At 39.5% G+C, this 24,291-nt stretch overlaps 1 long non-coding RNA gene across 1 annotated transcript in view; it reads left to right on the forward strand.

Moving 5' to 3' along the window:
• The first annotated feature begins 8,418 nt into the window (after window positions 1-8,418).
• LOC147339195 (uncharacterized) overlaps window positions 8,419-24,291 on the forward strand; it is an 81,533-nt gene continuing 65,660 nt past the window's right edge. Inside the window, exon 1 of the long non-coding RNA XR_015128910.1 lies at window positions 8,419-8,692. This is a non-coding gene — a long non-coding RNA (uncharacterized LOC147339195). The remainder of the gene's footprint in view (window positions 8,693-24,291) is intronic.

Raw genomic sequence — 24,291 nt, forward strand, 5'->3', positions numbered from 1 at the left:
ATATTTGCTGCAAATACACCACGAGAATGTTCATGTAAAGAGTTTTGTCATTGCATGTTTTTGTGCAGTTTGAATGAGCCATTCAGCACAGTTTTTTTTTAACTGTGTATCTTTTTGTAAAATAACAGCAAAATTAGTACAGTAACACAGATGACAGATTGTTCTAAACAAAGGTGTAAAAAAGCACCTGCCTAATAATTTGTAGGTCTGCCAAAACTAAAGCTGCCATGCTGCCAAATCTGTTTAGTCCATCGGGGCATGGATGTCCTAAAGTGCCCTGTGGTATTTGGCACAGACACCCAGTTGGTTGTTGGGTATAGGGCCTCGATGGATTAGCTTGTTCCGGTAAATATCAAAGATGTCTAATCAGATTCTGATCTGGGGAATTTGAAGGCTGGGCTGTTACTTGGGAATCTTTGTTGTGTTTGTTGAGCCACTCTTGAGCCATTTTCGTTGTGCTGCAGGGCACAATATCCTGCCAGGGAGCCCATTGCTGTGAAGGAGTGCAGTTGCCGCAGAAATGTACTCTCAGTGTGCAAAAACGTTTAGGTGGGATGTGTGTGTCAAAGTAACATCCACATGAATGCAAGGACATTGTGTTATTTACATCACTTGTCATAAGTTTACATTATTTTGGCCAATCACTATAAGTGGTGCAGTATGTGCAGAAATCATTCAGACAACTTTTACATGTTTCATGTTGCAATATTACTCTTACATCATCCAAATTCACTTTCACCCTCATTATTATGCATTTAATACTCCATAATAACAAAGCATAAAAATTTATTTTTACAGGTTTTATAAAGGCATTCAAAAGGAAAAAACCTGAAGTCATGCTGATATGCCATTTAACTCTGCACTTACTTACTTACTATAGCCTTGAGACTTCTTGTGGTTGCATGGACTGCCATTGCTTTTAAGTCTATCCAGAGATGTTTGATTAGATTCAGTTTAAGGTCCTCCCTGGGCTCTTTAAGAACAATCACAGAGCTGTCCCTAGGCTACTCCAGTCTGAGGTTTTGCAATTTGGAGCAGGTTTTAATTAAGGAAATATTCCACATTCTTTGTTCAGCTGTCCTCCAAACCAGACCTTTCACTTTTTCTGTGCTGCTAAAAAATCATCCCCATCTCACGATGCACCTACCAGCACCGGGGCAGACGATGAGCAGAGCCCGGTTTTCTCCAGATATTATGCTCAAACAATTCAATATTGGTTTCATCTTAGCAAAGAATCTTGTTTCCTCACAGTCTGCAAGTACTTTGGTTGCTTTATTTGCAAACTCCAAGCGGGATTTCATCTGTTTTTCACCTAGAAGAGGCTTCCATCTGGTCCCTCTGGCTATAAATCCCCACAGTGATGTTAGTCCTTCTAAAGTTTCTTCCATGTCCACACAGGATCTCTGTGTCTCAGGCAGTAATTGTTCAGTTTTGCTTGGTGATCATTCTCTAGGAAGAATTTCATTTTTAACCAAACTTGTGTAGGCTGCTTTGCTCTTAGAAACCTTTAATCTTTTAATATGCTAATGTGATATTTCAGTTTGGGTTTCTTTTCTTATTAAATCATTTGGAAACACTTCTATAATTCAGTCTATATTGTGTGATCACAGTGGATATTATGCATAGATTTCTGGTCTAATTAACAAAAGGCTACAACATAACTTTGTGTGAATGAGAGCACACATCTGTGTGTATTGTAATGGGGTTAAAGTAGCAGAAATGAACAACAAAAACTAGCAATGATGCTTTTTCACCACAAGAGTGCACCATTGTGCTTTCTTATAACAGAACAAGGGCACTACAGCAGGTGTGTGCCCTCACTCTGGTGTTTTGTTGACATTGGAAGATAGAAAAACCTGTCACACAACAAGATCAGCATTACCAAAAAGTCATTTAATAGAATTACTGTATTTGTGTGTACTGTTAAGGAAGGGCTGAACCAAGAATGAGGGAACAGAAAACAATTCCATCAATGCGTTTTGTTTTCTCAGTCTCAGGCTGTCAGGACTGAAGGAAAAGCTTGTAAAATTGGGGACTTTCTGCATCATGGTCTAGTTTGTTGGAGCTGGTTATTAACTGTGAAGCGGTTTGCACTGTCCTGTGTGCAATTTCAGTGGTAAATGAAAACATACACTCCTGCATGTGTGAGAACGTCCTCTTGGTGAGGCAGTGCTGAGGTCATATCCACTGGGATGGCCCGGCCGTGTGCGGACAGGATGAGGAATAGAGCCTTACTTTCTGAGTTAGATAAATACCTCCATCTGCCTTACAAGGCCATTCACCGGGGACAACACAAAGACCAAAATCAGCAATACATAAGCATCAATAATTAAGCAGCCACACACAGAGTGAGACACTGAAGGCTGGGTGGGGTCCTGGATGGTGCTCAGGGTTTAACCTAAATGCTTTTAAACGTCTGCAAAGCTTGTCATAGAGGACAGGATGGAGAAGGGTCCATTTTTTTTCTTTTCCCTAAATGACAGGGCTATAATGCACCTTAATGCTCTGTCTCATTATTTTTCCTCTCTGCCCTTTGTTGTTGTTTCATTTCCATGTGCTGTTGGTTTTCTTAGAGTTCCCTCAGACGACGAGACGTATTAGGTCAAACCTATCCTATGAACAAGTACATCCCGTGACCCAGCCTGGCTCAGCTCGCGCCTTATCATTTATTTATGAGAGCCACTATCAGAGCGACGCTGAACACAACAACAGTGATGTCATTGCTTTTATTTCTTTCAGTGCGTTGACAGACTGATACGATTCTTTTGGCCACCGGCAGCAATCGCCTGCAAAGCTGAAACTAAAACCTTTTAAAAGTTTTAAAAACTTGTCAGAAACAATGATTAAAAAAATCTATATTTGTTTCTGCTCTGCAAAGGTTGGAAAGTTTATTTGTTTAGTCATTTCTTTCCAACACACAAGGGGTGTTAGTGTGGTGAGTTCTATATGAGGATTGAGTCTGCAGGCAGTTTTATTTTGGAAGGAAAAGGGGCTTTTGGTGTCATGTTCCTGTGGGGGCTCTGAGGCGAGTAGAGGTCTAGGATTTCTTCCAGTGTCACTTTGTCCTTGTGGAGTATCCATCTCTAGCTCATTTTTTCTCCTATCTTTTGTACATCTCAATTGCTCAGAAACAGGAATGGCAGTAACTTCAGGGACTGCAATGAAAATGAGTTTGCACCGAGTCCACTGTGTGATTTATGTAAAGGCCACTAGGGGGAGAGGTAGAGCTGACACAGGAGACATGAAAGAAAGTGAAGGGTGAAAACTGGAAATATGAACACCTGAAAAGGAGGAAAGGTGAGAAGGCCCAACTGAGACTGAGAGTTGGAGACAAAAAGGAAGATTTGAAGTGGCAGAAAAGGAATTCAAAAGAGAAATTTGTGAATTATTGTAGAAAATATGGAGGGGGGTGGGGGAGGGGGAAGGGGGGGTTAGCGATACAAAAGACAAAAAATTGTTTGGGGTTTTTTTGTGTTTGCATGCCTCAGAGAGTAACCTGTGTTCCTTTCCAGTCATCGTTGGCATTTCGCTCAGCAGTGTATTTCCATTCGAGGGGCATGGAGAGAGCAGTGACCTAAGGGATACCCTGTAATTATCCTCCGTGTCTATGACAGGCCCAGATAATCAGTCTCACTGGGAATACTGGCATACCCCGTGGATGAGTGATTCTGAAAAACCTAATCCTCAATGAAGCGTACTCATAGCTCTCACACTGGCAACTGGAGTGCTCTCACAAGATGCCTTTTTGACACACTCACGGGTCAGTGTGTGTAATCCCTCTCTTATTTTCTTCTGTCTCTGTTTAGATCATGTTATGTAGGATTTCACTGAGTTTCTTTGGTTATACAAGACCCGAGCTGTGGCCAATGGTTGTGCTGTATTCCACCAAATTTTAAAATATATGTTTTGTTGTTGTTGTTGCTTTGCAAAAGGTTTAAATACCATTTTCCCAAAGTAACTTCTGTGTTTAGCTGATGCATGCAGCTATGAGCAAAAACAGCCCTAATGTGCCTCTGGCTCCAACCCAATTATAGCTGTAGCTCTTTTGGAGAACAAAAGTTAACTGATATTGATGTTTAGAATGTATTTTCAATTAGAGCAAATGACATTTCACATCCCAGCAACCCAATGCTCTATCTATTTTTATTTATTTTATTTTTTTTAACAAAATCAACAATGAATATTTGATAGTTTAGGTCTATACGATGAGCAAATAAAACAAAATAATAAGATGCTGCATGTCACGATACACTGAGTGTTGGGGCTTCAGGTAAAAAGCAGAAAAGTAAAGGTTAACATGCACAGTTACGCTTTGAAGTACGCAAACACACACATCAGGCTCCTCACACACAAACACAATGGTTCAACATCTCATAAATCTTTCAAAGAGGCTTCAGAAAGAAGTCAGTGATTTGGCACAAGCCACAGATGCACACAGAAAACACACAGTTGTGAACACAAATAGCTTTTAAAGACACACTTTCAGTATCCGGTCAAAATGTATGCATGCATACATTTTATGTTCATATGTACATATATAATTTTCTCTATATCTACTCTCATTGTGCAACAGGAGTTCTTTCACCTCCAAAGCATCCTCATTCAGACTTTGAGATTAAATTACACTGTGGATGTATATACTCCAGAAATTTGCACTACTAGCTGTACCTCAGTATCTCATGCAGGAAGAGCAAAGCACGATTCCCACAGGCAGCCTGGGAATCAATTACAATTCTCCTGAGGCAGGGGATTGGCTACTGGGGAATGACAACATGCCAGACAGCCTCACGGTCAGGCTGTCATCATTTGATTCACACATAATCAGCTCCTAATTGTATCACATTGGTCTGCAGGTACATGTAATTTAGAACAGAACATGAATTCACAAGGGCTTTTGGAGGCAGAGCTCTGATAATGAAGGGGATGCCAGCGCTTTTATGTGCTTGGCCCCTGGTAGTCCTGTGCTGGAGACTCGGGATCCAGATTTTTGTGCTTTGACAGTTTGATTGACAGCTGACATGACCGGCTCTGGAGTTGCCAGTCAATACAATAATACTGAAAGTAGCCCCAGTGCAAGTGTCTTCTGCTCAGAAAAAACTTCAAAAGATTTTTTTCCCAATATATAGTATTGCTGTGTTCTGTCAGAGTGATCAACACCATGTTGCAACAGTATCCTCTGGACTGTGGAAGTTTGCAGTTTGGAACTATTCTTCACAAAGTTTACCGGAAGAAAAATTGTGTCACTGTTTTGCTGCGATATAATATCAGACAACTTAAATTATGAATTATGCGACACTCAGTGTGCTCTTACATTAAAAGAGACGCAATAAATCATCTTAGCCTCACAAGGAAGCAGACGCTTCGGTGTAATACGCCCTCTTTCTTAAAGCATTGTCTAAAGTTAGTCCTGTCCAGCATCCATGACATCAGAGAGAAGGCAGCAGACTCCCCTGAGCATCAAAACACAGACAGACTAAAAAAATAATCATGACTGCTCTATTAATCTACTCTATTATGGCTCTTGATCAATATATATTTTGCTCTTGTTCAACAATAACCATTCATCAAGTCAACCTCATTCTGCAAAGGCTAACCTTTTAAGATGTCAAGAGGAAAAGGGAATTCTGTTTAACATGCAGTTCATCTAAGCAGATAAAGGGGAACAAAGAGGGGACGAAGATCTGTGAACAATATGTAAGACAACATTAGTCACAATACATCATTGCTCTAGAGAGACTTGTGGGCTAAGTGTATAATTTAAGGATATATAATTCATCTTTTCTAGTTTTTTCAAAATAGGTTTGCCTACGTTACATTTTCTCATTACATATTTTGTCAATACAAATAGATAGACTGTTACGCAAAGCCATTTCAGAAATAGTTCTCCCAAAACAACCCAACAGTTTGGATCCAATAAAAGTTTCATGTCTTATGTTGTTACTGTATATTTTGTTGCTGCTGATGCGTTTTCACTTCTAAAATTTAGCCATGAAGAAATAGAAGGGTATCTTAACATGATGTATTTCGGTCAGAATCCATTCCTAAATGCAAAAATCAAATCTGTTCACAGAATTTGAAATAAATCTTTTTGACTTTGCAAAAGTGTTTTCAAGCTATCCTATCAGAATCAAGTTGTGATGAACATGGAAAATCCAGAGCCTTGTAAATCGAAACCCAGAAACCAAAAAAAAAAAAAAAAAATGACTGTGTCGACTGTTTATTCAAGTGTTTATCTAAATATTTTTGAACTTTTTTTTTCTTTTTTCTTATTTACTATAAAACTACTTCTTGTCCATCTTTTTCTTTAAATGCATCCGGCACCATGTATCTGTTTGGGTCCTTCAAAGAGATGAAAACTGGAAGTCATTATAGGAAAATAAAAGCAATACATTCTCAGACTCTTATACACTTTCTGGCTCTTAGACTGTGGCTTACAGTATATAAATTCAATACAATTTTCAGGGTTTTACAGCACCCAGAAGGAATATTCACAAACGTGGCAGCATTTCACACATTTGCAGACCTAGCCAACGATAGAAATGCTTTTTGTAAATAACTCTCAATAGTTATAAAACCGACTACTCAATTATGTTTTCCTTTTTCATAAAAACGTATGAACAAAGTGTAAGGAGGGGGTTTGGGGGATGGTGGAACAGGCATTATAAATGTTCTCCTTTCCCAACAAATTCTGAAGAAAAAAGTCAGCAATTTGTTCATTTTGATGACAGTATGGTGTCAATACATGTGGGAATTCCAGTCATTTTCTAATCTGAGTATAAAACGCATTCTGATAAGGGTTTCAGCATTTCTTTTGTAGCCTGCAGCCTTAACCACTTTGCGCATCATAACTCATGATGGAGTCACAGTGGTGAGCAGGACACAGACATGCACCTTGGCTAAAAGGATTTATGACCCTGAGTGACTTTATTCATAAATAACTCTTTTTTTTTTCTTAAATCATCAAACTATAAAATAGGATTGAAAGCAATTTAAGTCTCTTCTTAGCTGGTTGTAGCCTGCTGCAGCATTAGCTACACAGCTCAACAGAAACAAAGGCCCATATTAAAAAAAGAATCGAGGAAAGGATGTCATCTTTTTAATTTTATTAGCAGCGTTTTTATTCTATCAATTCAGTACTTCAACTATGTTGTGTGAGATTTATTTGTTATCAGCAAAATGCCACACCTTTTTCAGTTTAAGAGCCTTAAAATTGCCTTTAGAAAAAACAGAAGTTTAACATTATTTTAACATCCGAAGAGACACAAACAACCTACAAAACAGGAAGTCAGGGCAGCCAATGGCAGCTCTGAAGCCAAAAGCCACGGCAGCTACAGGTGTATCTCATTCTTTACTGCCTGACTGAGATGGATCTCAGCAATTTCTGGTGCGAGCGTTGCACTAAGTTGAATCTAAATAATTCAAGACCTGGAATGATTCTCAAATTGCTTTTATTTTGAACAGAATACAAAACAGACAATGAAAAAAAAACCTTTCCTCCCCCTTTGCTGCGGGTGTAGAAAGATTTCCCTGTCAGAAAAAGCCACGGAAAACACCATGTGCTAAATGATTTCATACATCTCTTCTCCATGCTGTTCTATACACTACACACTGTAGATTCAGACTTTTACAGAGTGCAGTGCTATTTTTTTTAAATGGCGCCTTTATTGCAGCTGTTGTATTTTTTTCTCTTTCTTTCGTTTTCAAAGAATGGTGCAGCAGCCTCGACATTAGTCAGCATTTGTGCGGTCCATAGCTGCAGCTTCTGAGAAACAAATTTACAAAGCAAGTTGTTTTGCACGCACACACACATCTACAGAACCTCACCACTTAACAACTCTCCCCCTCTGCCTTCTTTCTCCTGTGTTTTTGCAAAGTAAACAAACATCATTTCGAGTGATTCCTCACAATCCATCCTTCTGCCTCTGTAGTGTGTTTGAGCCTGCCTCGCTGTGCTTGTCAGAAGAGCTCCTTTAATCGCTCAGTGCCGTCATGTGATGTTCAAGGCCCACTCCTCCTCCCAGCCTTCTCCTTTCTTTATCTGTCAATCATCAGAGCTTGAAAAAATAAAGCCCCTATGCCTTTATTTCAAGAGGTGCCTGATCAATATCATCAATCCATCCACCTCCCCTGCTCACACCCCCCACATGTTCTTTCTCTTCATCTCTCCCCATCGTTCTCTTCTTTTACTTCACTCCCTCCCTCCCTCTCTCTCTTTCTCTCTCTCTCTTATTCTCGCTCTCTCTCACTCTCTCTCTCTCTCTCGGTTGCTGCAGCTGTATCCATTTCCTCCTGGCAAAAAGGGACTTTATGAATAAATGATACTGAATTGCTGAAGGTTCAGATACTAAATAATGAATTTCACCACCAAAAACACAACAACTTCTCCAATCATAAAATAGCTCTCCCCTTCCATATTGATTGTGCTTGTGCAACCAGATGCAGAGAGCACAGTCTGCATCCGTGCAAGGTAGAAGACCATACAGGGAGAAAATGCATAAAATGATAGGGAGCCACCTGCTTTTTTAGCTATAGATATCTGTTAAGAGAGGCTAACAGATGGGTGGCGATGGCGGGTACACTTTCTCTGAGCTCCTCTCGCATCTTTGTCGAAGCACTAAGAGCGGAGTTGGTCTGAGGGAGGTGGAGGAGAGAAGAAAAAAATCTGAAAACTTTCCTTCACGGGACATTTAAAGTAAGTGTGGTCATCTATTCTGTGCAACGGGCGATGGTGTGTTGCTCTGTTTGTGAGAGAATCTGTGTATGTGTGTGTGTGTGTGTGTGTGTGTGTGTGTGTGTGTGTGTGTGTGTGTGTGTGTGTGTGTGTGTGTGTGTGTGTATGCGTGTGTGTGTTTGTTGCGTGGGTATACGTGCGTGTGTCTGTGTTGGAGCTGGCTTGAAGGAGAAAGAGTATTGGCTGGCGAGGCCATGATTTTTTTTTTCCTCAGGTCATTGTTGGTTGAGGTGCAGCTGTAATAGTGAGCTGCTTCTCACTGATGAAATAATATTCTGATTAGCGATCACATTGTTTTCCTGCAGTAATAACAGCAATGAGATGGGAAAAACACCTCACAGGGGCAACAGCGTGTAAATGGAAATGTGTCTCTTGGGGTAACGGAGTTATTGTTTAAAAGCTTTTCAAATATTGTGTCCTATTCTCACCTAATATAAACATGCATATAACACATGCTAAGGGAGAGCAATTCAGTTGTAAAGGAATGCGTGTGTGTGTGTGTGTGTGTGTGTGTGTGTGTGTGTGTGTGTGTGTGTGTGTGTGTGTGTGTGTGCGCGCGCACAAAGGCTAAAATTGATTAATAAAAGAAAATCTTTGAATATGTTTTTATCGTTTTCTTTCACTGTTACGTTTATTTATTTTGGCTTAAACATAGTGGAAAACAATGAATTTATACATTTATACAATTAATATATTTATGTAATTACATTGTGATAATATTGTTTATGTGTTTTTATCAAGTAATTATGCAGTAACTATGAATCAACACAAATTCTCTTTATATATAATTCCTAACATAATTTAATAAATTATAATATGTTTATATAATAATAATAATTTTATATAAGTCTGTATTTTCACAGTATCCTGCTGTTATTTGGCATTTTTACATACTGATTTATTCCACTCGTCACATTATTCAGAATAATGCATATACTGCTATGTTATACAGTGTGGAGACACATACTAATGCAGCAAGTCATTGTGGCGAGGGATAAATAATTGATATCTCACTGAATATGCAAATGAGAAAGAAGGAGCAAGGGAGAGTCATAGATGATGGCGTGTGGTGTGTTCCCGGTGCACGGAGCTAAACAAAAGGCCCGTGTGATTTCCATCATCCAATTAAGAAATATTACAGCCACCATGTTGGGACTGAAACCGTTTAGAGTTGTTTGGGGTCCTGCTTTTATGCAGCTTTGTGTTGTGCTTTTGGGGGAAGCCTTTGAAGTAATTGTGTTGTGTATTTCCCCAGATAGGATTTTTATTTTTACATGGTGAGATACAGTTTAGCTCAATAGACGATAATTCAGGGAAGAGTGGGAATTTATTTTAATAATGTTGGGTCTATTAGTATGTAACAGATGGATACGGTATTCACAAATGTACAGTTCATTTCAATAGCACGTGTAGTCATCAAGAAAACAGACGTACAGGGTAAAGATTTTTTTTCCCCTCTCTTTCTCTGTGTTTTACGCAGCCACACGTTCACCTCACGTCATATTTCTTTTCCTTGTTTGCATTAGCCTTATAACCTACAGACTCTGGGAGACAAGCGCTTGTGCATCAGGAGCGTAACAACCTTTCAGCCGCAGCTCGGAGAGAAAAATTAAAATTTGATGTTAATCAAGGAGACTGGAAGCTGGAGATGACAGGTGTTTTCTACTCTACTTACCCCAGTCTCTTTCCATTTGGCATCACCACTGAATTTCAACTCAAAGTTGCCCATTTCAGTCCCATCAAATGGAACTTGCCAATCATTCACTTCATGTTTTAGGAGCATTCGTGGTTTGACCAAAGTGCACGACTGTGGCTGTGAATAATTTAAATTAAAAGTCCAGAAAAGTCATAAGAAGAAAAGGCAAGATGCGAATTTTGTGTGTTTCAGTTAAGGAAAGAAATGCAATTCATTTTAGTCATTTATATATGAGGTAATGATAATTTTAACTATATATATATATAGAACTATATATAGAACCATCAAAAAGCAGTTTGTTTCCTATCCATTATTTTTAAAACTATGACACTAACATTAATGCATCAATATGACATGTCAGACTCATAAATCTATCACTACTTGCTTTGGTCTTTTTATCCACTGCACTTCTTACCCTTTTTTTAACATGACTGTGTTTTAGGTTATGCCCTGCCAGCACACACACATACACACACCACAAAAACACACATATGCTCATATCTCCCCCAGGGACCTGGCTCTCAGACACGAATCACAAGGTTGAGTTGGTCATTATGGAGGTCCTTGACTAGCTCAACGTAAACTTACAATCCCTAACATTGGCTTCCTACATTCCCCAGTGAGTGATACATGGAAACAAGTGTGCATGCATGTGTGCACACATGTGTGCCTGCGCGCGCGTGTATGTGTGTGTGCAACAAGGCCAAAAACCAGCCCTTTAAAATCCAAAAATCACCATATCCAGCTAACTACAATACAATATGGCATCAATAAAATTTTCCCACAAACTCCATCATGCTGTAATCTATATGGTCTGAACTTCCTTGTGCATTTGTCAGTGATTCATAACGACTAAATATGAGAGCAGAAAAAAGCTCAGAAAAGATGGATCTTCAATGCATTTTAGGGCCATTTTAAATCTTTTTTCCCTGCTTCCTGGGCAAGATCTGAAAGAGAAAAAAAGATTTCTCCTTCACTCTGTCGAGCCCCTGAATTATTAGGGGCATCAATATCTTTAGCATATTGCCAAGGGCTTCCAGACAGTATCTGCTTTCATTATTAGTGTCAGCTCAATTATAGCTCACACCCAACTGTTTCTCAACATCTAATAGCATCAATCGACAGGGATGGCTGACGAGCTCGCACTCACACACATGCACACACTCGCACACACAACCGATATTCTAACACGTGTGCGTACACGCATCCGCGCCTCACATCCGTCTGCGCGTGCTGTTGCGTTCTGTCATCTTGCTAATGTACGCGGCTGAGAGGAAGCACAGGGCTCATAATGGAGGCCATGTTCTTAGTGGCGATGAGCAGCTGATGCAGCCTGGCCCATTTTCATCAAATATTAATGGCATGGAAAAATACACCCAGACTGAGGCCTCGTCCAAAGCCAAACTGGAGAGGCTGGGGGAAAAGAGCAATGGGGAGAAAGTGCAGTGAGTGTGTTTAGAAGTGCCATCTGATGGCCATAATTAGGGCTGCTCTAATTAAAAATTCAAAAGCCCCAGTTTATTTGAGCGCATGAATCTTCCACTCACTGCAGCATTTATTCGCCTTTTACAAAGTATTTTATTTTACAACATCAATTGAAGTGGGCTTTCCTCCCTCTGCACTCCATCCTCTGTCTCAAGCTTTCGATTTCTCGCTCACTGCCTCTTGAGTCAGAGAGCTGCTAAAAGAAGAAAAGAGAACATGCTCAGCTCTTCTTCTTTTTTTTCAGGAAACTCGTGCAAGGTTATGCAAATGATTGGCAGCCATTAAAAGAAAGGTTAAATGATAAAGACACCAACCAACAGGAACTGGTGATACTGCACTCAGTGAAGGAATGCACTTGATTTCCCTGAGATGTTTTGGATATGAAACCTAAAAATCAGGAGAAATTCTTTTTCTTTTTTTGTCTTTCTTCTCTTTCTTCTCTCTATAAGCACAAAACCATTGCTTTCAGCTCACAGTACAACCTTTGGCACGAACAAAGCCTGTAAAATGTACAGTTTTGGGCATGTGCTTTGTTTGATTATACAAACAGTCACTTCACCTTTTGTGTCAGTATCACAAGGAGAAATGAGCTATGAAGAGCAGTGCAAAAAGAGCAAGGCTTTGTGAAAACACTGACTTCTTTTCTTTTGTGTTTTTTCCTCTATTTACTCCCTGTGCCCTCTATCCTTTCCTCTCTATAACCCTCACTTTGCTATTTATCTCTGTTATCCCTCCGTCTTTTTACACCCCTTTCCTCTCTTTTCCATATATTCCTTCCTCCTCTCTGCCTCTCTGAGCCATGCGCACACACAAACATGACACACATTTGAGCAGTCTATTCCTCTTTTGAATAACACCTCTTTTATTAGTTTGGGTCTTTTCTCTCTAGCCTGCTTTAAACAGAGAGGGGAGATGGGATTCTAAAGAGCTGCCAGGGGCTCAGTTTGCACAGTGCTTTGATGTCACTGAGATGCTCTGAGAGCAAATGCACACACACACACACACACACACACACATACATAGAGACGAGACACCTCTACATAACCAGACAGCACTCAACACCCCCCACCCCACCCCATGTACACGCATATAAACATGCATACAGTACAATTGCGCTTGTGGCTGCAGAACCACACATGGATGTTAACATTTTCCTTCCTTTTTCTCTGTTTATTCCCTCTTGTTTTCCTCTTTCTGACCCATGGCAACATTTACTCTTTCATCTGCGCTTTTTCATGAGTAAGGTGTAGCATTTGAAGTAAGCTGGGGTTTGAAAGTAGAGGTCAACCAATTGGTTCAGGGCAGATACCAGATTATTCATATATAAAATGCCTTTATTTATCGTATTGCAACATGAATAATCACTCATCATACAGTAGTTAACTTCATATCACTACATTATATTCATGCACAAGATGGATAACTTTACATCTCTCTGCAACTTCAACTCCCTCATGTGTTGAGAAACACCTTTGAAACATAAAAAACTACAAAGTAAATGCATAGATGCAATAATGAGAAAAAGAACATTTTCATAAGACTACCTGCAGCCTTGTGAAAAACTAAATACACTCCACCATCCATTGACTTGTAAAACAACCTTTAGTAGCAATAACTGAAAGTAATAGTTTGCCGTTTGACTTTTTCAGTCTCTCACATCAGTGTGGAAGAGTTTTGACCCACTCTTCTTTACAGTGTTGTTTCAGTTCATTGAGGTTTACAAGCGTTTGTTTCTGAACAGCTCTCGTAAAACATCTGAATTGGACTGAGGTCTGGACTCGCTGGGTGACAGCTAGGTGCCCAGGTCCTGTGGCTGCAAAGGAAGCACAAATCGTCACCACTCCACCACCATGCTAGACCAGGGGTGGGGAAACTCCATGCCTCAAGGGCCGGTGTCCTGCAGGTTTTAGATTTCACCCTGGGTCAACACGCCTGAATCAAATGATTAATTCCTTACTAGGCCTCTGGAGAACTTCATGACATGCTGAGGAGGTAATTTAGCCATTTAAATCAGCTGTGTTGGATCATGGACACATCTAAAACTTGAAGGACACCAGCCCTTGAGTCCTGTAATTCCCCACCCCTGTGCTAGACAGTTGGTGGAGTCGTGGTAATCTGTGTTAGCTGTACATCACATTTGCAATGTGTATCACTTCCAAAGAAGGCTGTATACTGTGTTTTTCACAGGAGTGTATAAAGTCCCGTGAAAACTTTTTTCATATGGCTTTCATAGATATAGTGATCGCTTAGCTAATGCTAGCCAGGTAGATTATAAAGCTGCATCCATAAAGTGTATGAGTGAAATGATACAGATAATCTGTAATCAGTGATAAAAAAAAAAAAAAAAGGCTAATAAAACAGTAGATTTTCACTCTCTAAAACCGAAGCAAAAACTTCTCGGATGGTTATTAAAGGATCACACATGTAGCTTAGTGACTCTAGTTAGCAGAAGTGAGGCCTAGCAGATGTTTAAGCTGTGTGTCTGGGCTCATGTCAATAAAAACAGCTATGCCCATAACCCCAGCACGCAGATAGATTGGTTATAAACCTCCACCCCCGACTAGATTATAAACATGCCTTTTAATGATGTAACACTGGGCATTTTAACATGACAGACTATGGGAATTGACTCCCTTTTGGAGCTTGCCACTATAAGGCACTAAAAGGAAGGCAGGCACAGTGGCTTCATTTTTCATTTGGCACTAATTAGCAGAGCATCTATATAGTCTATGGACTATGCTACCTGAGGTTGCTAGCATCAACCAGTAACATCAACCAGTAACCAATAACTCAGCACTCAGCCTTTCTGTCATCTTAATATGATATCTTCTTGTTCCATAGATAAATAGATGGATGGATGGATGGATGGATGGATGGATGGATGGATGGATAGATAGATAGATAGATAGATAGATAGATAGATAGATAGATAGATAGATAGATAGATAGATAGATAGATAGATAGATAGATAGATAGATAGATAGATAGATAGATAGATAGATAGATAGATAGATAGATAGATAGATAGATAGATAGATAGATAGATAGATAGATAGATAAAAATGCTAAATATTGGGTTTGATCTTGAGCAAAGTCAGTAATCATTCAATTCACATTTAACAGAAAGGCCTCTAACTGCAGAGACACTTGATAATGTGATAATCATGTAAAAAAAAAATAAAGTCTTGGATTTTCTATTGGTGAATAAATTGGCATAACTCAGCTTATATACACAGTGATTCTCATCAGTTATCCTGATAGGTTAAACAGATTCTATTTATCTTCTTACTGAGAGGTCAAGAGCCCTGGGAAATTGAGGGGATAATCAGAAGTAGGGGCATGTCTTCATTATGTCCAAATGAGGTTGGGAGAGATTGGACAAATACCACACATGCGCTATCAGCACTTCATATTCATGACCCTATTAAAGTGGTCTGGAGTCATTTTCAGAGCAAATTTGATCAGACTTACCCTTGGCACTGATGCTGATAAGTGTTATTTGAACTCAAAGAAAATGAAAGAGACTGCAGAAATTAACATGTAAGATAATGTCCTTAAAAGTGATTGACACAGCGTGATTACTTTGTAAACCGAGCCTTTATGGCTGTTACTCTTTTGCTTGGTGTTTTACAACTCACAGTGTCTGCCTCATTTGCCTCTAAGTGAGAAGCAGAGCTTTATTCTGGTGTGTGTGTGTGGGGGGGGGGGGGGGGGGGGGGGTCGCAGAGCTTCCAACCAACCTTGACTAACAAGCATATGTTAATTATGGAGAAGATCACAGGCAGGTCATTCAGCCCTCTGCCACTAAAAAGGAGTAAGATACATTACTGGAGGACATATTTAGGGTTTGGAGAGTATAGCACCATCCTACACCACCACCTCTTTCTTATCCCAGCCTCCTTCTTTATGCAACATGTTCCTTTTCTTTTGCTGTTCCTTTAAAAACACCTGGCTTTAAAGTTTTTATTTCACTCTTTATGACAAGATGTAAGCAGACATACACAAGAAGAACTGTTATATTCCACACCTCGGGTTTTTAAAGTTTCTATCAAAAATATTGATAGAAACTTATATTGATAATATAAAGTATTTCCAATTTGTTCTAATTTGCATATTTGTAGTTTTGGCTATGGTTCTCTTAGTGATGGTACTGTAGTCTGCTAAACAAAGACGTTTTTGACATTTTACAGCACTCCACCCTTGATATACAGAAGAAGCAGAGGCAATATTATTATATCTAAGTCAGCTAAGTCAGGTTTAGTAATGAAAGTGGATTTAGCTGAAAGTGGATTTTAGTCAGTCTGAACAGACTGGCAGGCTGTGTTTAACCCCTTAATTGGGCTGGCAGTTGCACTTCTTAAAAACTGTTGGCTGTGCAGGTTGTTTGAAAGGAAGACTCTTTAACCAGTTGACCAAAATGACTTCCAATTTGACAGTGTTGTAGTGTGAGTTGGAACATCTTTGCAATGAGCACAGTTCAGTATGACTAAAGATAATGGTTCTGGTTTTGTGTAACACTAGCATAGAACTGAGTTTTCTTCATTGGGCTACATGTTATATAACCAGGAGTCACAAAAATATTCATTAGTGTTAAAACTGATTTACTATTTCTTTGCAGGGTACTTGATATTACTGTTACCTCTGCTATTGATGGCCCATCCATCCTCTTTCTTCCACTTATCCAACAGGTAGGGTGAAGCCAAATAGCAGTCAGTCAAAGGGTCAGAGGCTGGGTATACCCTGGACAGGCCACCCATCTACTGAAGGATTGACAGAGAGACACCGATAACATTTCACACTAATGGCCAATTTAGACCAGTTAATCTAACACGTATGTCTTTCGAAGAAAGTCAGAATAACCGAAGACAACCAGCATAGAGAAAGGCCCCAACCAACCAGTGGATTTAAACCCAGGACCTTATTGTTATGAGGTAATGGTGCTAACCACATACCACTGTGTTCTTGTTATTGGAAGACTGATGGGCAGATATGCATGAAAGTTGTCGAGATTTTACTAGCCCCTGCTTACCAAGTGATGAATATTTGAGTCAGTATTGATCCATATCATGAGTCAGGAATTTTGGGGGAAGGACTTTCCATTGTCACATGTGTCAAAAATGGATAAATTGTTCACGTCTTCAGAAATACGTATCAAATTGAAATGGGGTAAATTGGGGGACATTATTTTGATGTTCTCAAGACAATATCACAAATTTCAGTCTCGCTCTTGTTTTAACATTTGAAAAAAAAAAAACTCTGTAGTCTCCTTCAGTTACATGACTTTTTCTCTGTGTGGTTTAGAAGAATCCCATTTATGTCTGTAAATTAATTTTATCTTTATCATCTTTGTTTATTCACTTTAATAATAAATTGCTCCTGTTGTTTACATTTGAATTAGGTTTTTTTTTTACTCTTTGCAAAAACCTTGCAAATCCACGTAGTGACTACAATGTTGCCAGTATGCCCAGTATTGGTAACATATATTCTTTGACAAACCTTCTGTGAACAGCAGACAAACCCATTGCCTTGCATGCTTCACCCCTCCTTTCTCTACCCATCTATTGCTTCTCACTGACACCCCCTGCTACTTCCTTCCTCCCCCTCTCTCTCCCTCACACAGCCTTCTGCCCTACACCCCTACCTCCTACCCCACCCCCAGGTCTTGCCCCAGAGCACATTGATTTTGCTGTATACCTAATTACTGCTCATAATCTATTCATTTCACCATTGCCAAAGAGGGCAGCAGCTGTCACACAACACACCACCAGGGGACTGGTGCAGGGATACTTGAGCTGGGACCTAGCAGTGAGGGTGAGGATAAAAATTTGGAGAAAAGACAGCAGAGATAACAATCCCTCAATTGCTCAGAAATCATCATGCTGAACATGTTATGCTCAAATTCTCAGAAAAAATGATACAAGTTTTGATGTGTGATGGAGATTTTTTTTTTACACCTGCGAGCTGCACTTCATTCCTCTCAGGCTGCCACTGAGTAAAAATATGCTGGTGAAGGTAAAGTGTGTTGTTTTGACAGTTAGAAGCAAAGGGGCAAACGCTCAGAGTTCAGTTTTGTTGAATGTGTTTGTTGCATGGAGACTGTTGAGAATTAATAACTCAGAACCAGACGTGCTCTGCCTGTTATTTACAACTTTTTTGTCAAGCACCTGACCATGTCTTTCCATCTTATGTGTATTGTCTAAAATAGAAAATGTACAAGAGTTAGAGTCACGTGGAGATCAGCAAATATTGGTGAGATGAAACCCTGATAACATTTGTATGCTAATTTGTATCATTGCAAATATGAAAGTCTAAGTCGGGGGGGACATTTTCCAGCTTTCATGTATTATAGCTCTGTGATAGACAGATGACCATGTGACAGCTGGGATAGGCTCCACCAAATGAATGGATGGATGGATTATACTATAGTTATTCCTTTGGAATTCTAGTACAAGAAGCTAGTTACATAGACACATAGACACAATTGCAATCTCATTGCCTTTCATATCACTGCTTCAGAATCAAGTCTGCAACCCCTCGTAGTCAGTTGAGGTCTTCAAAGCAACTTTCTATCAGCCTGCAAACAATTTGCCTGATTGAGGTTGTTGGCAATTACATGTACAGTGTGTGATACTGCAGCAATTAACTGTGATGCAAATGCAAATCTTTTTCCATCTAGGTGCACAGAAATTCACATTTCACTACTTACTTTCAGTGCAGCTAGAAAATCTTAGATTTTAAACAGAAGTTCTAAGAAATTTAGAGACTTTTAAACAAAATTATACTCAGCACTCAGCATGCAGCCACTCTTTTATTCAGGCAGCCTTTATATGGGAATATAAAATATGAAAACTCAACAGTCCAGACTGATTCAGATTTATTCAGCGTTTTATCTACTCTCCATATTCCTTACATTGTGTTGTTTGGACAACACACAGAAATGAATTGAGATGAACTCAAAATTAATTTGATTATTCTAGTTTGTTCTTATTAAAAGCCTACTAGAAAGTGGAAATGAAGCAGAAATGTGAAAAGTAGATTTCTACATAATGTAAATATCCTGAAACATTTATCCATCCGTGCACCAGTTTTCTTATCCAGCTTAAAGTTGGTGGGTGGGGACTGGAGTCTATACCAGCTGTTATAGGATAATAGACAGGATACACCTAGTATTCTACGCCAGTAGTAAAATTTATTTATTTTTTCTTCACATGGACAATAGACACATTGTTAAGCTAAGCAGACCTTATAAAGGGTGGATTTGCACCCTTTTGTCCATTTGTTTGTCAGAAAACTTGCAAAAGTACCAAGCTTAGCATGTGCAGTGGAAGAGCCCATTAAACTCTGGTGCAGATCTGGATCACTTCCCTTAAAATTTCAAAATAACATATTGTCGTTGGTGGTTCCTGTTTGTCACATCTCTTCATGAACACTATATGTAACAAATTCCCACTTCTCAGCAGGAGGCATTCTGGGAGACATTAGAAATGATTAGAAGAGGAATTTGTTCAGCAAACGAGCACCAAAAATAAACAAAATCACAAAAGAAGTGCAGTGAAGATGTCGAATTTAAATTTGTGTCAATCGGAAGAAACTGAACACATTTCAAAGAGAACAAAGCAAAGCGAGATTTGCATAATCTGTTCAACAGGACTTGTGTTTTAGTTTATTGTCCAATAATATCCAGTTAAACCGAGAGCAGAAATGACTGTGCCACCATTGTTTTCAAAATTCCTCTGCCTTGCTTGCTCTCACACACACTCTCTCTCTGCCAAGTACTTTTGCCTTACATTAAATTAAATATTTATGTCAAAAAAATGGTCCAACATCCACGCTTATATCTCCCTACAGGAGGAATCTTATTGGATTCAGTTATTTTGTGTATATTTTAGCTGCACTGTTACGCCTGAAGATTTTATGACTCAAGATGTGTGCGGTACATGACAGCTGGCACCGAATGCTCAGTCTGAACATACTCCTCATTCTTGTAGAGAGCTGCTGTATCATACATATCATGGTGTATAAACCTGTATTATTGAGTGAGATGCCGCAGAAGTCACAAGGAAACATGGCGACAATACCCAGAGAAAAGCACCTCTCAGCCCGCCCATGGGTAATCAGCATCTGTTTGTTTAATCTGCTTAATCTGCTGGTGAGCTCCACTGGGCGTGCCTAATTAGCAAAATTAATTTGTTAAGACATTAGCGTCGTTAGAGATGGCCAAATGAAGCTGCACTGTTTTATGCAAATCGGGATGTGGATTTGGCTTGCTGTGTTACCTCAATTAGTCCCTTCTTTGATATGTGCCTCTTTTTCTCTCATCCTGTGTCCCTTCTCTTTCCTCCCCTTTCATCTTTCCGTTCTCCTCATTATCACTGTCAGATTTCACTAATCATGAAATACTGCTATTGTATGACAGGGTATGAAGGGGGAGGGGGAGCAAGGCTCTGAAACTGCTAATCATCGCAAAAACAAAACAAAACAGTGGATCAGGGTTTTCATTTAGGGCAAACACTCTGGAGCATCTACCACCGCTATCTCTGTTATCATAAACTCCGCCAGCACTTAGTGGTGTGTGTTTGTGTTTGTGTGACGGGGCAGGCGCACTTCTCTCAGTCAGTTGGATAGGTAATTAGTCCTGTGAACGTCACACCCTCACAAGCCTGTTTAAGGGTTAATGAGGCCCCAGCAGCTTCCCAGCATGTGTTGAGGGGGTTATGTATGTGGGTCTGGGTTGGTACAGGCCTAGCTTCAATAAGAAACCACCCATAGGACTTCCCTTTGAAGTGTCAGAGGGTCCCCCCTTGTTCCGGGTGGCTCCTGTTTCATTTGTCTGAGTGGCAGCATAAAATATAGATGAGCTGCCAGACAACACAATCTAAGCATCTCTCCACCTAAATACCCCACCCTCACACATCACTCCAACCTCACCCTTGACATTATTCACAGATTAACCGATGCCTCCCCCGTCACCCAGTAATGACCTCCCTTTCTGCTCGCAGCTTTGAAGGGCGACAGTAAAATTAGACACACCAAGCTTTATTTGTGTGTTTTTTTAAGCCTCACCGTGGAAATAAATCAACCTATTGCCACCAGAGGGCTACTTAATGCAAACTATTATATAAGATGTGGGCGCAGATAAAGTTTACAATGTGTATCTTCTAGTTTTGCCCTGAGGTGGTGTTTTTGTAATGAGGGGTAATGCAATAGAAATGCGAGTGATACTGCAGCCTTGGGGATTTGTAGCTGTGTACTCCATTGTGGATCAACTGTATTTTATCTTTCTTGGTCCCAGTGGGCTGTCCAGCGGTCCATTTGAACCCCATCTCTAGTGGAGAGAGTGTTCCTGCCAGCTGCTTCCTCGGAAGATAAAGCCCATATAGTTCTGTGGTAAATTAAAACTGTGACAACTGAGAAGGGAATTGTTGAATTTACTAGCAATCACATCAATAATTAAATTTTGCTTTGTTTTTGTTTGTGTTTTGCATTCATCCAAAGCTTAAAATATAGACACTATTTTCTGGTGCTCTCTTATTCAACAGAGGTCACCAACGTAGGTCCCACCGCATGTTTGTTTTGGAAGATTTTTACGCTGGATGCTCGTTCCTGAGTTGCTCCTTGCTTTTATAGATTTTGAGTTTTTATACCCACATTTTCTGTGTCACATCGGTGCTGATGAAATCACAAGTTCAATGTTGTTTATCGGGATCCTTTTTATTTGTTAGCTTATCTACATTTACACTAAGGAAAACAGCAGTTGAAAACCGTGGCATGTCCAACATTACTTCAAATTTATGTGCCATAAATTTGCAATCTCACCTTTGAAATGGTTGCGTCACAGACAACTAAGGTGCTGTCTTCAAAGCAACAAGACAGTGATGTGCAAAGAGACAATCTGCAATAAGTTTGAATTGAATGGGATCAAGTTGCAATTACATGCAATCTGTGATAATATGGAGACTTAAAAACATACCACATATCTGTCGTTGTCTGCACCAAATCTGTTTCCATCAAACCACCACAGATTTTCAACACAAATTTGGACATCCCACCACAAATAAAGTAACAACCCTTAATTGTATTGTAGGAATTTAACCAAAATAAAACCAATTAGCAACCAGTTGAGTCGGGCCCCCTATTGCAACAACATGCACCAGAGACAAGTTGAGCTTCTTGGTGCAGACTGACTCAGATTGATTGCAAAGTGCTGGCAATTTGTTTGCATTTAAAAAATTAGACAGCAATTATTTGCAAAGCTTCACCAGCCCAAGTTGAACCACGATTGTTTAGAGACAGGACATGTCCACCTGTGCCTGTCACCTTGTGATTGAAAATAGCTGTCCAGAGGTTGGTCACAGCAACTGCTGGTGTTTGGTCTCCAACAGCAAAACATTAAAAAGGTATTTTTTCCTAGCAACAAAGAGTTTGTCATCCTATTTTTACTCTAGAGCGAAAAACTCACTAGATTCAACTACTCTCTTTGGTTATAAATTATAATGAAAAACATGTTTTTGTTTAACAAAGAAAAGCATAATTAAATGTTTGCATCTCATGCAATAAAATTGTGCATAACATAACAAATCTTAATGCAAATGTTGGCCTGTCTCAGTTAATATAATTCCAAACTATAATAAGTCAATAATTGACTTCACATTCTGTCTTTTTTTTCTTTTCTTTTTTTGCTCCATAACTCTTCTCCAATCAATGACAAATCAAAAAATCAAACTCAAAAGCTATTCTGTTATCATTTTTATTAAAAGTTAATTTCACCTGCAAGTTACAGAAGATGTCAGGTTTGTTTATAAATTTAATTTTAGCTGTTCAACTCATACTTTGTCTCTTAAAATTCATAATGCAGACTGGACAGCAGTGTGCAGCTAGAGTCCTGTGATGTTTTTGCTTGTCTTTATTACTGGAGCCTTCATCAATCAAACGAAAGTTGAAGAAGAGCATTAATATATCCAAATGATGACAAACTGCATTAGAGTCACAAGACACCACATTTCATTACAGGCTACAGGGACCTCTAATTTCATTCCAGTCCACTTTGTGGAAATGACAAAATGTTATTATGTTCAGCGGGTGAATCAAACATTACACAGCTACTATTTATTTTCACTTTATTTGCTTATGGGGCATCTGCAGGTAATTGTTTTAAGCTTGAGAGAGTCTCGGTACATAATAAATCATCTTTTTTCTCCTCTGATCTCTAGGGAACCTTGATACTGGCCAACTTTAAATGGTTTCCTTGAAACAACTTTTCTGCAGTCAGTGTAAAACTTTCTCATCCCATTTTTTAGCAGGCTATTAGAGAAGGAGGAAGATTGCCTTGACCCTACATTTGTTCACATGTCGCCTTTAAAAGTGGAAATAGATACCTGTGTATGGCTGGGTGGTCTGATTGTCAATAACGTCTCTTGTAATTACTGCATTCTTTATGTGAAGCTTGAAAATGGTACGGTACGAGATCAAAGACAACATATCGATATTAGAAATTTCAATAGGGCTCCTTGAAAGACAGTGTTCGCTTTTTTTCTGTATAACTTATAAAATCTTTTATTAAGGTTAGAGTAAATTTAACTTGCACTCTGGGAATAAAATATTATTATGAAATCGAATTGGAGTTTTTTAGTTGCGTGTTTTCAGAGGAACACAGAATACAAATGAGTCTTGATAAGGTTTGGTTATCGCTCTTTGACAAATGTTCAGGACATGGAGATAGGCTGTGGCTGCGCATCAGCCTATTGAGCAGCAATTACAAACATGATAACAATTTTCCTGTCTTGCTTGAACTTCAATGAGGGCATAAAAGCTGAGAGGAGGTCCAGGGATGAGCCATAAGGAGGAGGGGAGGGACGTTTTTAATCTGGAAATTATTATATCTGGACTACTGACTCTTCAAGCATTATCAGATTGCTTTTCCTGATCATTGCATTCGGTGTATGTTTGATCTCCATGATGAACAGATGATTAGTTTTTCATGAAACCGTTCAAGCAAAACACTCCAACGCAAGCTGTGGCGAGACGCTGTTGATTTAGCTGCTTGAGAGGCAGCAGAGGCCCCCTTTGCCTACCGCACACCAGCCTGAACAGGAAACCACATGGGAGTAGGAAGGGGTCAGGTAGGGTCAAGTCTATGGGTAATGATATATCACCTGCCATATATTTAAGGTTTTGCTAATTCTCCCTTCAATTATGACCATTCCTCTGCCCTGCTGGCCCACGAAGCAATGAGGCGACACATTCAATTTGAGCAGGGATATACATTTTTGGCAGAGAAATGACGCCGTCCAGATTGTGCAAATTACAGGCGGACAGCCCAGATGATCCCTACTACTGACTTGACATTCATGACTTGCTATTCCTCTGACAGATCAATAA

This window comes from Aulonocara sp. 'chitande type north' Nkhata Bay, linkage group LG1 (assembly GCF_057382095.1).
Source record: "Aulonocara sp. 'chitande type north' Nkhata Bay isolate Kocher_YH1m ecotype deep benthic linkage group LG1, A_spYH_male_GT1.1, whole genome shotgun sequence".
Classification (NCBI taxonomy): Eukaryota; Metazoa; Chordata; class Actinopteri; order Cichliformes; family Cichlidae; genus Aulonocara; species Aulonocara sp. 'chitande type north' Nkhata Bay.